This window comes from Momordica charantia (assembly GCF_013281855.1).
Source record: "Momordica charantia cultivar OHB3-1 chromosome 11 unlocalized genomic scaffold, Mcharantia_2.0 BLBB01000011.1, whole genome shotgun sequence".
Taxonomy (NCBI): domain Eukaryota; kingdom Viridiplantae; phylum Streptophyta; class Magnoliopsida; order Cucurbitales; family Cucurbitaceae; genus Momordica; species Momordica charantia.
The window spans coordinates 10,000,001-10,015,354 of NW_028275159.1; the positions used below are offsets into that span (position 1 = coordinate 10,000,001).

Sequence of the window (15,354 nt, forward strand, 5' to 3'; positions counted from 1 at the left end):
TTTAGAAATAACAAAATCAAAGGTCTGTTTGGTAAATTTTCATTTCTTCTCGATAGGGAATTTGCCGGATTTTGACGCAAAAAAAAAGGACCAATTATGAAATCCACCTGCGCCCTCCTCATCTTATCTTCCTATTTCTAAGGAAGAGCTGACTTCGACCTTTCCAATTTCCCGTGGATTCTTTTATTCTTTGTTCTGACTAACCACTGTAGTCTTGCTTTTTTCTTTGTGTGTTGTCTTAAAATCGCTTTGATTTGATTCACCTATGAGAATTTCTACCCACTTTGATTCAGCAAAGCTCATCCTAATCTCCGTCGCAAGGCCACTATCGTAATTGAGAATGAGCCGGGCGAGGGGGAGAGATGGAAGGCCTCTCCTTTTGAACCTTTGATTCCCCCATTTTCATTTCGCCGTTGAAGCTATTCCCTGCTTTGTCTTTTCCGTGATGTCAGGAGCTACACTTCTTGCGATGTTTGATCATTTTCTGTTTGCATTCGTCTGGAATTTGGTTTCCAGGGCTGTTGAGAGTTCCAATTTGAGCATTATTAACCGGTGGATAATCTTTCGATATTCGAAATTAGCATGAGTTTCATCAAAATGAACATATAAAGATGGACTGGAAAGCTGCCTACCTGCGAAAGCCGAATAGATCTTATTTTAAGGCGCCCCATTCAAATCAGCATCCTCCGTTTATGTTTTTCTTTTTAATAAAGAAAAATAGAATTTCATGGCTCAACACTCATATATTAAAAAAATGATAAAACAATATTTTGTATTTATGTTTTGAAACAAATTGGAAATGATAACAATAAACAAGAAACTTGTCTTTCTTCTTTCCACAATTTCTATACAAACTTGAGAATGTTTCTAAAAAAAATAAAATGAGAAACAACAAAAATAAATAATTGTCGAATGTTTAGGTTTTTTAACAAAATTGGAAACGAGAAACAAGAAACGAAACGTAACCAAACCAGTCTCAAGTCTCTTGTTTCCATTTACAGTTTTTTTTTAAAGCATAAATAAAATCCTTATTTTATCATTCTTGACTTATAAAATGTATAATACATATTTTAAAAATTATATAACATAAAAAAAATTGAATATATAGTTTAAAAAATTAATTTTATATAAAATTTGAGAGAACGAGAAACAAAAAAGTTATTTCTTTTTTCGATAAAAGAAGAAAATAACAAAAGAAAATAAACTATTACTAAACACAATCCAATCTTTATTTATTAAAAAAATGAAATAAGAAACATGAAAACAAGAACATTAGAGCCCAACGTTCAAATTTATTGTTTCTATTTTTTCTTTTTTATTAAAGAAAAATATAATTACATGACTTCCAACATCCATGGATTCAAGAATAATAAAAAGAGATTTTTGTTTATGATGGAACAAATTGGAGACGAAAACAAGATCCAAGAAACTTGTTTTTGTTGTTTTTAAAATTTCTATGCGATATTTAGAATGTCTCTAAAAAGTGAGAAATAAGAAACATAAATAGTTGTCAAATGTTTCGATTTCTTAATAAAATTGAAAATGAAAAACAATAAGCTAAGATAGAACGTTACCAAACAATCTATTTATTTGAGAATCTGTTTGGTAAGGGTCCGTTTGGTAACGTTCTTGTTTGTTGTTTCCAAAACTTCTATACAATTTTGAAAATCTTCCAAAAAATGAGAAACAAGAGACATAATTAGTTGCAAAATGCTTAAAATTCTTAAAAAAACAAGAACAAGAAACAAGAAATGTCCGTGATTTCTTTGGAGGTTTTATAAATGACATCACCGTATCTGATATGTCAAGGATATTAACTAATCCGAAGGCATGAAAATTTCTTGACTTATGAGAGGGGCAAAGAAATATCAATGGAAGTTGAAGAAATTGGAGGCATCTAGAACGTCACACACAAGTTTTAGTTTAGACATTGGAGGTTGAAGATTTTTTGTAATTTTGTTTGTTCCTCTTCTTTGTTGTATAATTCAAGAGAAATTATAAATCAACGCACCAATTCAAAGATGGTTTAGTGGATAAGACGTCTATTATTTTATATTATGTTGAAAAGCTTTAGCAAATTGCTTAGTCTCATTCATCTTTTGTGCCTTACTCGCACATACATTTGTTTAACTATACAAATAATTGTTGAGGGGTGAATTTAGAGTGTGCCACTTGGAACGCTAGGGCAAAACATGTAAAGCTTGCGTGACCTATTAAAGAGGAGAGTGTCGAGCACGTGGGGGGGATTGCTGCTATTATTAAACCATTCCATAGAAATCGAGATGTTAGGATCTTACTCGGGACAATATGATGATAATTCATTAATCTCGAGTATGAGAACAATAAGTATAAGCAGCAACAATACAGAAGAAGAAAATTATGGTCAAGGAAGTTCTTATTACTCTGGGTATGGTCAAACTGAATACTCACCCTATGGCTATGACTATCACCCTCAATCTCAACACTTTCAATCTAGGATGACCTAGGAGAAGTATTATAATTTATATCAAAGTTATCAAGATAGTACACTAGATCTTCCTAGGTCATCATTTTGGTATTAATTAAGTTACTTGTTCTACTTTATGTATCACCACCATTTGTATATAATAATATTTTATTTTATTAAATTTCTACGATTATTTCAACATTTATAAATGTCAATATTTCATATATATTATTCAATTATGCAACTAAAGACTATATTGGATTAGAAATTATCAATAAAAATCAAGTAACAATGAACTTTAATTTAATAACTCAAATAATTTCCATGTACGTATTCTGGATTTTGTTCCAACGTTTTCATCGCGACGACATTTCCCTAAGTAATATTAGTTATATATTTAGATATGATGGTTAAAAGTGAACAATTATAGACAAATTAAACTAAAATTAAAATTTACTTTATTTATTCAAATAGTTTTCATCAATCTTCATTAAAACAAAAAAATCTTGTTTAGATATTTCCTGAGTCAACAAGACTTTGTCTTTCGGGCTGGGTTGTTGTTGCTGCCCTTGTAGGTAGTCCTTGTTGAAGAGTCATAGCTTATCTCAATTGAGAGTCCTGCGCAGCGTCTTATCTAGACCGCTGGCAGCCTTAGCTAGAGCCACTGTAACATTGGGGTAAAATGTGTCCTGCCTTGAACGAAGATGAACAGAGACTCCTTGGGACGCCAAGTTCGGATCTTGGCCTTTCCTCTCCTTGACTTGTATTAGTAGAGCGTTCTTCATCTAAAGGCTCTTCATATCATGAACTTGTCTAAGTCAAACTCTTCTTGTTGCGGGAGAAGGTTCTGGTAAGCTCGTCAGGTGCTGGCGTAAGTAGTAACTCCTACCGTTGCTAAAGCTTTCTCTTTAAGGCTTTTCACTCCGACTATCGTTATTCAAGCGGTATCACAGAGAATCTTTCCTTTCGTCCTTCTGGCAAGGGTTTGAAGAGGGGCTTGGTAGCTAGGAAAGTAAAGTCAGGGAGGAAGGCGCTATACTATTGGGCAAGTAGCGGTTGTAGTCTCGTCTTTCTTGTAGCTTTGGGGATTTAACATTTTCATAAGTAAGATGACCATTTTCTTACATTTAATGGTTAGAAGTGATCGATTATAGGCTAATCAAACTACAATTCAAGTTTTCTTAGCCTAATCAAGTAGTATGATGGTTTCTCGTACTCTAATTCACGTTGAATGTGGAACTGTGATCAGTATGTTGCTGAATTGAGCATTGCTTCTACAATTTTTGTCGCTTGAACATTCTTTCTCTTACTTTTACATCTTGGTTATTCCTCTTCAAAGGTTAATGCATAAATTTGGTCTATTAGAATAATTACCAAATTTACATCAATCTTCTAAAATAAAAAAGATTCGACGAAACATGAAAAATATAATTTTGTAGCATACAGTTGTGGGGCGACTCTTTCAGATCCGAGACTTGCCCCGTTAGGGTTTGATCCGTTCCCTTGATATTGCTTTATTTCACTCATAACATGAAACAAACACTGAATTGGCTACAACTTTAAGTGCACTGTTTGAAGGGGAAGTTCAATAATAGTTATATTATCATATGGGATGTAGGGCCTTTTTATTTGTATTGTTTTTTAATTAAGAGACATGACATTATTACAAAGTATTCATACGTAACAAACAACTTTAATTACTCTTGCTTATGTCCATTCCCTTATATCTGTGTAACAAATAAAGATTTTATTTACCTTTTCCTATGCAAATGATATATTTAATATACCAATGATATACTTGATATATATACCTAATTATGAGAACAAGTATTGATATACCAATGTCATATTTAATATATCATATATGAGCATTGACATATCAATAATATACCAAATTATGAATGCTAATAATTTATTATACCATTGAAAGAATCAATACCTCATTACGAGTGATATTATACCAGTAACATATATTAATATACTGGTACACCTATCAATGAGTGTTAACATACCAACAATACACCAAATATGCATACTAAATATACCAATGATATACATATTATATTACTTAGTTGTACTTATCGATTTCTTTTATTGATTTGCATTGTGCTATTAATTTACAACTTCTAGATACATTTATAATTTAATATATTAATGATATACGTAATTTAATATACTATTTATATACCAACTCGAAAAGACTATAAAACTAAAAATAAAAATTTAAATATTTTGCTTAGCTAAACATAAATACAAATTTGACAAATTTTTAACTACCAATTGCAAATCTCCATTAATTGATAATTTAAATGAATTCAAAAGTTTAGGAATTTGAACAATTATGCAACATGACCTCCTCATATACTTAATTTGTATCCTCTATCTACCAAAAAAAAGAAAAGTCTCACACACTAATATTTAAAAAATGAATGAAAGTCAAAGATGCTTCAAGTTCAAGAATTCTGATTTTAGCATTTTGAAAGATGATTAATTATCAAAGTAGGGCTTGCCCCAAATCCACTCAACACTCCAACTATTACCTTCACGAGACCAAATATGCGGCAAAAGTTACCCCATCGGAACATTTTTGGTTGGTACCTTCCATACCCCAAAGATAGATTTTTTATCAGACAATGTTCTTTAGATTTGCCACCGCCTCGATACATCTTAAACATTGCCACAGAAACAAATTCAAATGCATCAGCATGAACTTCTGCAGCAGCATCAGCACTTGGCAAGAAACATCAAGATCCGAAAGCAGTCGAAGTAAAGTTCAAGATTATAGGCATTATAAACTATTAAACTCGTCTATGAGGAAACAGACCTAGAAGTTTGATCATGTAGATGTTAATTCAGCTAAAGAATCGCAGGCGAAATACCATGGCCAATATACAGTGCAACTAATAAGGAAATACAATAATATAAAATGTTACAGAACCAAACAATAAAAAAGCAAGAAATTAAGTTCATAGATAGTCCAAAATTATAAAATCTAACTTTATGACAAAATGAATTCAAATGGGTCGGAGTATAAGCTTCCTAGGCTGCATTTCTATAAAGATTTAATAGTGGCCAACCGCTCCAAGGCCAGTATTTCATCATATTATACAACATTACCTAAAATCTAACAATCAGCAAAAAAATTTAATATATAACAGAAACATGAAAAAGAAAAAAAAAATCAATATAAAGGCCACCTAAGGCCATATTTTGGATGAAGCGCAACATAATGTTACCCTCTCCAAGCACCAGACACGCAGAAACTGCAGAAGGGGAACAACCAAATGCACGCATGCCAAAGTCTAGACTAGAATCAAGCTCCATTTGGAAAAGTCATAAAATAAAGCCCTCAGATCTCATAGCTTAAATTCAATCAATCACGCTTGACGTAAATGGCGTTCATCAGAAGCCCATGCCAACACCAACAACGATGTGTGTATATATATGTATGTATATGAAATAAAAGAAAAGAAAAAGATGGTGGCAGCGGTGATAGCGGATGGCGGAGTTGGTAGTGATGATGGTAGTGTAGGTGAGCACAGGCTAATGATGAAAAAAAGGCCATTTACAACAGCTCAATAGATTGTGTTTCCATCATTGGGCAAAATTAAGCTTACCAAATTCCATGAATAAATACCAACCAAACATCAAAGACTTGAGCAAAGAAGACGACGCCGATACACGCAAGGGCTCCAAACGGTATATAACACAGTATTGGGACGTTCATTCATACCTGTCAAATGGTCACTATACAATTCACATTAATGTTAGGCAGAAACTAATAAATACGTAGCAGCTTTACCATATCCGGGAGAGAAATAGGAAAACAACTAAAACCATAACTAGGATAATAGTAATGCATTTAATCCAACGATAAATTAATTAATTGTAGGTGAAAAAAGTATCACAATTCACGTGCACCATCATTAAAAATGATGACAGTTTCAAACAATGCCCTCAGATCTCATAGCTCAGTTCTTCATTGACTGTGTTTGCATTTGATTCTCACACTAGCCTCTACTCATCTTCAACCACTAAAAGAAAAGAAAGGAAATGGAATGGGAATTATTATTATTATATATATATGTATGCATGTTTGCAAAGAGAGAGAGAGAAAGAGAAAGAGTTGTGGTTGAGGGCAAAGGCCAGTATTAGAAATCAACGCAAATGCTCACAAAAAAGCACGAGTTTTTCCATCACTGGGCAGAGGAAATTTTAGGATACTGGAGGGAATTCGCTCGTAAGGTATGTCAATGTATGATCTAAATTAAACCATAAATAATATTATGCACGTTCCAGCTGATCTTTTCAAAGTAAACTCTAAATAATATTTTGCATACTTCTTCCTACTTTATTTTTTTCTTTATCGTTGCCTATATTTCTCATATACCTTTTTCTTTCCTTTTTCTACCAAAAAAAAAAATAATTTTGTGCCTTTTACTCTTCATGTTTTTTTCTTCTTCGCTCAATATATATTTTACCTCTATTCTTCTGTTTCTCCATGCTCAGTCCAAAACCCTGCAACAGAAGATCAAATAAATCTGATGTGCGAGGAGAGACTCAAATAATGAACATCTTAAACATTGGCATAAAACACAGCAAAAATTCCAAATATGTGAAGGAAAAAGTTTCCACATCAGAACAGTTTAGGGAGGTGCCTTCCATACCCAAAAGATTGATTCTTTATCAGACGATATTTACTTTTCATTCGCCACCCTTAAACATCGACATAATGCAAATGCATCGGCATGAATTTCTGCAACACTGGCACATGGAAGAAATATCAAGATCCCAAGCAGTCGAAGGAAAGTTAAGGATTACAGGCATTATAAACTACTAAACTTGTCTATGAGAAAACAGACTTGGAAGTTTGATCATGGAGATGATAATTCAGCTAAAGAATCGCTTGCGAAGTACTAGGCCCAAGATACAGTGGTACTCATAATAATATGGGAAATTACAAAACCAAACAACAAAAAAGCAAGATATTAAGTTCATAGGTAGTTCAAACAGCAAAACAGAGCAAAGAAAACTTATCAAATCTAACTTTATGACAAAAATGAGTTCAGATGGAGTCTGTTTGATTAGAAACTCAAATTCTATAAATTCTATTTCTTGTTCATAGATTTTGGAGATTAGTTTTTTAATATTGTTTTTGGATTCTGTCATCCAAACAGTAGAAATTTTGAAAACGTTTTCAATGTTTGCAGATTCAAAATTTTTCAGAATTACATTAAAAACGATAAAAACTTTTATAAATATATTACTTCATATTATAAACTCATTTTATGTTTGTTAAAATTAAAACAGGTAAAATATAACGTATACTAAATTAAATAACCTTATAAAATAATAATTATACAAAATTCATAAAACATGTTAATAAATTAATTAATATAAGTTTAGATTAAACTAAAATTTAGTCTGTAACTATTTCTAGTTTACCAAAATATTACTAAACACACATTGAACAATTTTTTAAATTGAGATTCAGTTACCAAATACATACCTAAAAACCAGTGTTTTCAAGGCACAAGGCGCTCCTCAAGGCGAGAGGCGATAAAAAAGCGAGGCCTGAGTGAAGCGAGGCACACCTAATAAAATAATAAATAAATATTATCTATAGTAATTTAAGGTAAAGAATAAAATACTCTAGATGCAAATATTTGTAGAACTATTTAATGTGTAAATAAAGTTTAACTTAAACAATTAGGAAAAACTAAATACAAAGTTCTACAAAATTTTAGTAAACAAAGTTTAACTTCAACAATTAGGAAAATTAAATATAAAGTTCTAAAAAATTTTAGTAAATAGTGGTTATATAAAAAGATAAGAAAACGTATTTAAATTAAACAAAAAATTAAACCATGCATTAACTTTTAACTTAAACAAAAATAGTAAAAAAATAGTGAATGTTTACTGCCATTTGGAAGTTTTGCCACCAGATGGCAATTTTATTGCATGGGAGTATTTTCTAGCACTAGTACTTCTAAGTGCGGCTTGAAAATGTAAAAAAGAAAAAGAAGAGGAGAAGAGGCTGAAGCTAAGAGGAAGATTAAGCGGTAGGATTTTCAATTCTCAGGTTTTTCGATTCTCTTCAATTCTTCTTCTACTTCTACATGGATTCTTCTTTTTTCTCCAACTCTTCTTCATCTTCGATTCTACTTTTCTCAAATTTTGATTCTTCTATTGTTTGGTTCTTTTCTCTTCTCAATTAAAGAAACGATGAAGAATTGAAGAATTGAGGCAGAGTATAGAATCAAAGAGAAACTAAAAAAACATTACAACACGAGGACGAAAGCGGTGGTGGCAGCAAAGGACGGAAGCGAAGGCTTCCAGGTGTGGGTATTAGGTTTATAGGGTTGCTTTTTCGTGGGTTTTAAACATTATTTAAAGAGGTGGTAGTGATGATGATGGTAGGGAAGGTGAGTACAGGCTAATGACGAACAAAGGCCATTTTTGTGTTTCGGTCATTGGGCAAAATTAAGCTTACCAATAAAAAAAAATCCATAAACAAATCTCTAAGAACCCACAGCCACAACCAAGCATCAAAGACTTAAGCAAAGAAGACGACTACAGTGCACTCAAGGACTCCAAACGGCATAGAACACAGAATTCGGACATTGACCCATACCTATCCTATACAATTCACATTAATATTAGGCAGAAACTGATAATTAGGAAGCTTTACCATATTCGGGAGAGAAATAGGAAACAACTAAGACCATAACTAGCATAATTTTAATGCATTTAAACCAACATTAATCCAAAGGAATTGATTAATAATAGGTGAAAAGAGTATCACAATTCAGGTGCACCTTCATTAAGAATGATGACAGTTTAAAACAATGCCCTCAGATCTCATAGCTTATTTATTCATTGACAGTGTATGCATTTGATTCTCACACTAGCCTCTACTCATCTTCAACCACTAAAAGAAAAGAAGGGAAATGGAATGGGAATGAATATATATATATATATGTATGCGTGTTTGCAAAGAGAGAGAGAGAAAGAGAAAGAGTTGTGGTTGAGGGCAAAGGCCAGTATTAGAAATCAACGCAAATGCTCACAAAAAAGCACGAGTTTTTCCATCACTGGGCAGAGGAAATTTTAGGATACTAAAGGAAATTCACACGTAAGCTTTGTCAATGTATGATTTAATGTAAACCATAAATAATATTATGCATGTTCCAGCTGATCTTTTCAAAGTATACTCTATAATATTTTGCATACTTTCTTTATCTTTTTTTTTTATCACTATCAATATTCATCACCATCATCATCACTCTATTTTATCATCTGGACTTTAAATAAAAAATATCATTTGTCCCTACAATGTTTTAATAAACTATTTCTCAAAAACATGACATTGACACATTTTTTTGTTCATTTAACTGAACCATAGAAGGCTGCAAATGTTTAAATTTCAATTAAAGTTAAGGAATTAGACTAAAATAGAAAATTTGGAGTTAAGGGACATGCAGGTTTGGGGAAAGAATAGGATTTTGACTTTATTATTATCATTATTTTATTCCAATGTAAAAAGGTAAAAAGACTATCAACTAGATTACTATTTGTAAGGAAAAACATAAACCATGATTCAAAGAAAAATATCAGCACTTAAAATAAAGTTTGAAGTTCATAACAGGAAGAAGATCTTTAACAATGCATGCCCTTCGAGTAAATTGAGTAGTTAATTAAGTTAAATCTGTAATAAAATTCAAGAGCAAACTTAAAATACAACTTTTCAAAGTCATTCAGAAAAATATAGTAATCGACAAATACAATTCACAAATATGCTACTTCTGTAAAATCTGACAACAACATCAGCTATTACAGTTCGAGATTAACCATTTGCAAGACGCCCTCAGATCTCATAAACATGATTCATCATTGCTAGATAAACATTTGATATTCATTACTAGCCTCTACACATGCTTAACCACTCATAAAAAAAAAGAAAGAAAAAAAGAAAGCAGATGGATAGATTGGGTTGATAGATTGAGATAGAGTGTGTATGTGTGAGAGAGAGAGAGAGAGAGAGAGATCGATCACATTTGAGTTGGTTAATGGCAAAGGCTTGTAATGAGATCATCTGTTACCGCTCTGGTAAGAGTTTTCCATCATCGGGCAGATGCAATTTTCAAAGCAAAGCAAGTATTTCAATAGAAAAAAGTCTATATGGCCATCAGTAAAACTTTGAGTACAACTGAAAGTAGTCAACTTAAGAAGGAAGGGATCCCATTGTCGTTGATAATTATGTATCAAAATATCTCTACTAAACCACCGTAGGTAATTATGTAATCAAATAAGATAACTGTAACACGTAGACATTCTATGACCATAAGTTTATGACAAAGTCAACTTCCCAATGCCAAATCAATTAGTAAATAAAAATCTGTAAAAATATAGTAATTAAAGAAAATGTATAAATTCTGGATTGAGGCATGCTAATCCCTGTCCTAAGAGAAGATATGTATATCGATACCTTTGCAGCCGTTATTTGGCTTTAGTTCAATGTTTCAAGATTTCACAGCGTCTAGATCAAGCAACCATCCTGAAAAGCAACTAAGAATACAATAAGTACAGTGGGACATTATTTACAATAAATAGTCAATCCAAGGTAATCGTGCAAATTGGGAAAAATCAGGGAAAAAAATTAAGCTCGTCTCTAAGAGCAAAGACAAAATGCAAGATGCCCTCAGCCGAAATTTGATTTTCATCACTAGCCTCCACACAACAGCAACCACTATAATAATTAAACAAAAGGCAAAAGCGAAAGGAAGAGACAGATAGGTTGATGGAGATTGGGTGAGAGAGAGAGAGAGAGAGAGAGAGAGAAAAAGTTGTGGTTGAGGGCAAATGCTTGTGATATGAATCAACTTAACAGCTCCAGAAATGAGCTTTTCATCATTGGGCAGGTTCGATTCTGATGAACAGGGTAAGAAAGACAACCACTAATAACAATAATCAAGATACTAAAGCAATCAAAACAAACATAGAGTTCACAGTGGTATAAATTAGAATCAATCATTTAGATCATTTATGAGAAAACAGTCCAACCTACAAGTACAAGATGAAAACTTTAAGAAACAAGCTAAATTAAAGAATTTTATGCTAACTGATAAATTTAACATTTAAATTCAAAAGCATGAAATTCATCCAAAAAAACACCATCTTGAAATAGAAACAGCGTAAATCCCCACAGTTCCACAAAAGCCTTGTAAACAGCATAAAACTCGATAAAACTTGCGGTTACCACACGACCCAGTCAATAAAGGTGAAATCAAAATAAAAAAACAAGAAATGAATAACCAACAGAATGAAAACAAAAATATTTCCAATTAGAGAGAACTCATCGGAGTCCTCAGATCCATAGCCTGAAGTGAACTAAAAGCTAATGATGAACAAAGGACAAGTGCAAACGCTGAACTAGGAACTGGGATTTCGATGGTAGGGCGAGATTAAGCCGTCCGATCCTCCTGTCCACCGGATCTAAAGACATCGAATAAATAAATCAGAAACCTAAAGGAAGCCCTAAAAGTAAAAACCGATGGCAACGGCGAAATCTATGGATTCGAAGGTGGGCGGAGAACACGATGGATTTGAACGGCAGAGATGAAATGACAAGAACTGAACTGTGATGTGACTGATAGTACGGGATCTCGGCTTCCGAGCTAAATATTTTAACGTTCAAATTTGGATAATAGAATATTGGTTTAAATATTAATTTGGTCTTTTCTTTTATCGATAATTAGCTCCTTTTTTCCACTTTTAGATTTGTTGAAGGAAGGCTAGACAAAAAATAGACTTTTGTTTACTAATAGCAAATTTTTTTTAGTACTCTCACTTACGAGGGGTCAAAAAATTGGACTTTGTAGTTAATTTTTTTCGTGGTATTGTTGAAAGTGAATTTGGAAGCCTTTCGTATTTTAGAGTAGCTCCCAACTTACACTATGTTAACCGTAAAAAGTTCTCATACTATTTAGAGAACATGTGAAAGCGAGGGATCAAACTCACAAGATTGCTAAGCTAAAACAGTGGAGACATTTTTCAGAGCTTAATAACGTGATAAAATTTAAATTTAATACCACACCTAAATATCATTTTTATGACTAATTGTATTTATTAATAGCTACATAATTTTCTCTTCATAGAAGTTCAATGGGAGAATAAAATCACTCCTTTTCTTCACAACAAGGCTGGCTTCGACTCAAGAGTGGGAGGCCGCTGTTGGATGTATGTTTTATGGGCACGACCCAAGTAGGAATAGCACCCTCCCCTTCCCTCCACTCAAAAGTGCCCACGCAGCAGATGGTTCAAGCACCGTAACCCCGACGTTCGCACAACCTCCTACCACCACATCCCCAAATTGCTAAAATAATGTTTTTTATTATAACAATTTATTTAATATTAACAGATAAAAACTATTGCATGAATTCTATTTTGTAAATCTTATTGATATTACTTTAATAATACCAAAGCGAGAATTTGCATTCTATCTCCCATCTCCACATGTTACTCAAAAAAATATATACCCATTACATTAATAATAACAAAGTAAAGTTAAATAGTTGACAAATTAAATAGAAATTTATAATACTTTATAATAAAATCACATTAAATATTTTTTTTAGAAGAAACATTATTAATAATATAAATACAATAAAAGTAGATAAAATTGCAACATAATCTCAAATTCAGTTCCAATAATATAATCTACCTCCACCCCCTCAGCCAGAATAAAAAAACACACTAAAAAATACAACGCATTGTCAACTAAATAAAGGCCGGTAAGAAAATGATTTTGAGATTTAAACGTCAATTAATACAAGGCTCAAACAATAAGAATCAGACAGAAACTTAAGATCATAGGAATCATATTTTAAGAAGTCCAAACAATAAGAACCAAATTGTTAATTAAGCCAATATTTCAAGGCAGATATGTTCACTTTCTTATATTTGTCAAATAGCATAGGGGGAATGAGAACAGGGTTGAGGAATCCCTGAGAGTAGGAAGTGTTAGAAGGAAAAAATTTTTATGTAGCCAAGTTGTTGATGGAGTAAATTTGAACATAAACTACTATAAAAATGGTGAGATCTAAAAGTCTTTCGCAAGACTTTAATCATATACTGTAAAAATATAAAATAAAATTAAGATCTGTTTGAGCAAATGTTGATCCAAGCAACGGAGCAGATCAAGATGAAGATGAATTTAGACTGGGAAATTTAAAAATTGACATCACAAACAAGAAAAAGGAGAATGAAGTTAATACAGAAGAAGGTTCAAAGAGAAGCAAAGCAATTGAAGGAAACCTAAAAGAATAGAATTAACAACAGCAGCGCAAAGATATTAAGCTCACGGAGAGTTCAAAAGACAAAACAAAAGAACAGTTCCTTAACTGTGAAAAAAAAAAAGAACAAAGCAGTTCCGTTTGTATAAACTCCCAAATACGTAGATCCACAAAATTCCCAAATCTTACACTAGAACTCCAGTAACCCTATGCGAAGAAAAGTAGGAAGATCATGGAGGAAGAACAGGAATTGGCATTTGGGTTTTTCCTATTTTCATAATTAGCATTGCATTTTTTATGGTAAATATAATCGGTTTAGTACATTCTTTGTTAATCATACGTGATTGGTTTTAAGTAGTGAAGTAGTGGACAGTTAAGTGGTGGAGAGGGTTGGATTTTGCTAGAACTAATGTCCTGTGTTTTGGGAGAGAAGAAAGCCCACTCGAATTGTCAATCTCTGTTATTTGTTTTCGGTACATTTTGCAACTATTAAAAAAGAACCCAATAGCAAGAATAAGTTCAAATGGGTTGGAATTATCAGCTTCCTAGGCTGCACTTCTAAGTACAATGAGAAACTGCCCCCAAATCCATTGAAAATATCATCCAATTCCACAACTTTAACAAAAATCTGACAATCAACATTGAATCCAAGAAAACGAGCAACAGATTGACCAAATAACAATCATAAAAACACAATTCAAAAACAAAAAAGGGATGGAAGAAGAAACAGATTCGAAGCTACATTTTAAAAAGCCGTATAAATCAAAACAAAACAAAAACGAAGCCCTCAGATCTCATAGCTTATATTGAATCACACACGGTTTAAAGCAAATGGCGTTCGTCCATCAAAAGCCCTTACAAGCAGTGACGTGTGTGCGATTATATGTATGAGTACGAAGGAAAGATGAGGTGATGAAGAAGGTGGAGGCGATGATGGAGGTGGAGGCAAGTAAAGGCTAATGACGAACAAAGCCATCTACAACCGCTCAATAGATTATGTTTTTCCATCATTGGGCAAAATTATAGATACAGATCTCAAGCATTCAATCAGAAATCATAAAATCAACAATAAAAATAAACAAAGCCCTAAGAATGCGTAGCTACAATCACCATCATCAAACATCAAAAACCTAAGTAGAGGAAGACGACGGCGAAGAACGCAAGAGCCATTGAAGGCCGGAAAACAGATGAATTAGGGTACTGAGCCATACCCTGGACTTTATAGAGAGCTCTAAATTCCACGATCTGCCATGGATCTCGCCACGAGCTGCGAAATAGGCGGCACTGGATTCTATTCTAGTTTGAGAAGCCCTAGCATGGAGGTTTTAGATGAAGCGGAGAGGCCCAAAAGAAACTTATGGTCCTGGCCTCTGAAAAGGAAGGCCCAAATAGTTAGGCCCAACATCCAACCATCCTTGAGCATGGCTTAAGAGACGCAGCGCTCGATAAGCCATCCAGATATCTAAAGATTAAATTACAAGTTTGGTTTTCAAACTTTTAATTTTAATTTTAGGGATTAGTACATTGATAAACTATTTAAAGATCATAATTACATAAAATGATGGAAGATATGAAATTTACAATTTTGTCATGAAGCAAATTTATTTAAGATGG

General features: G+C 32.8%; 1 long non-coding RNA gene across 1 annotated transcript; it reads right to left on the minus strand.

Annotated features, from left to right (window-relative positions):
* Nucleotides 1–5,782: 5,782 nt before the first annotated feature.
* On the minus strand, nucleotides 5,783–15,064 carry LOC111021143 (uncharacterized). Its single transcript, XR_002602796.2, has 6 exons — nucleotides 14,952–15,064; nucleotides 10,935–12,799; nucleotides 7,956–8,040; nucleotides 7,114–7,210; nucleotides 6,928–6,964; nucleotides 5,783–6,480 (listed from the first exon to the last, which is right to left on the minus strand). It is a non-coding gene; the product is annotated as an uncharacterized LOC111021143 (long non-coding RNA).
* Between the last annotated feature and the right edge of the window lie 290 nt (nucleotides 15,065–15,354).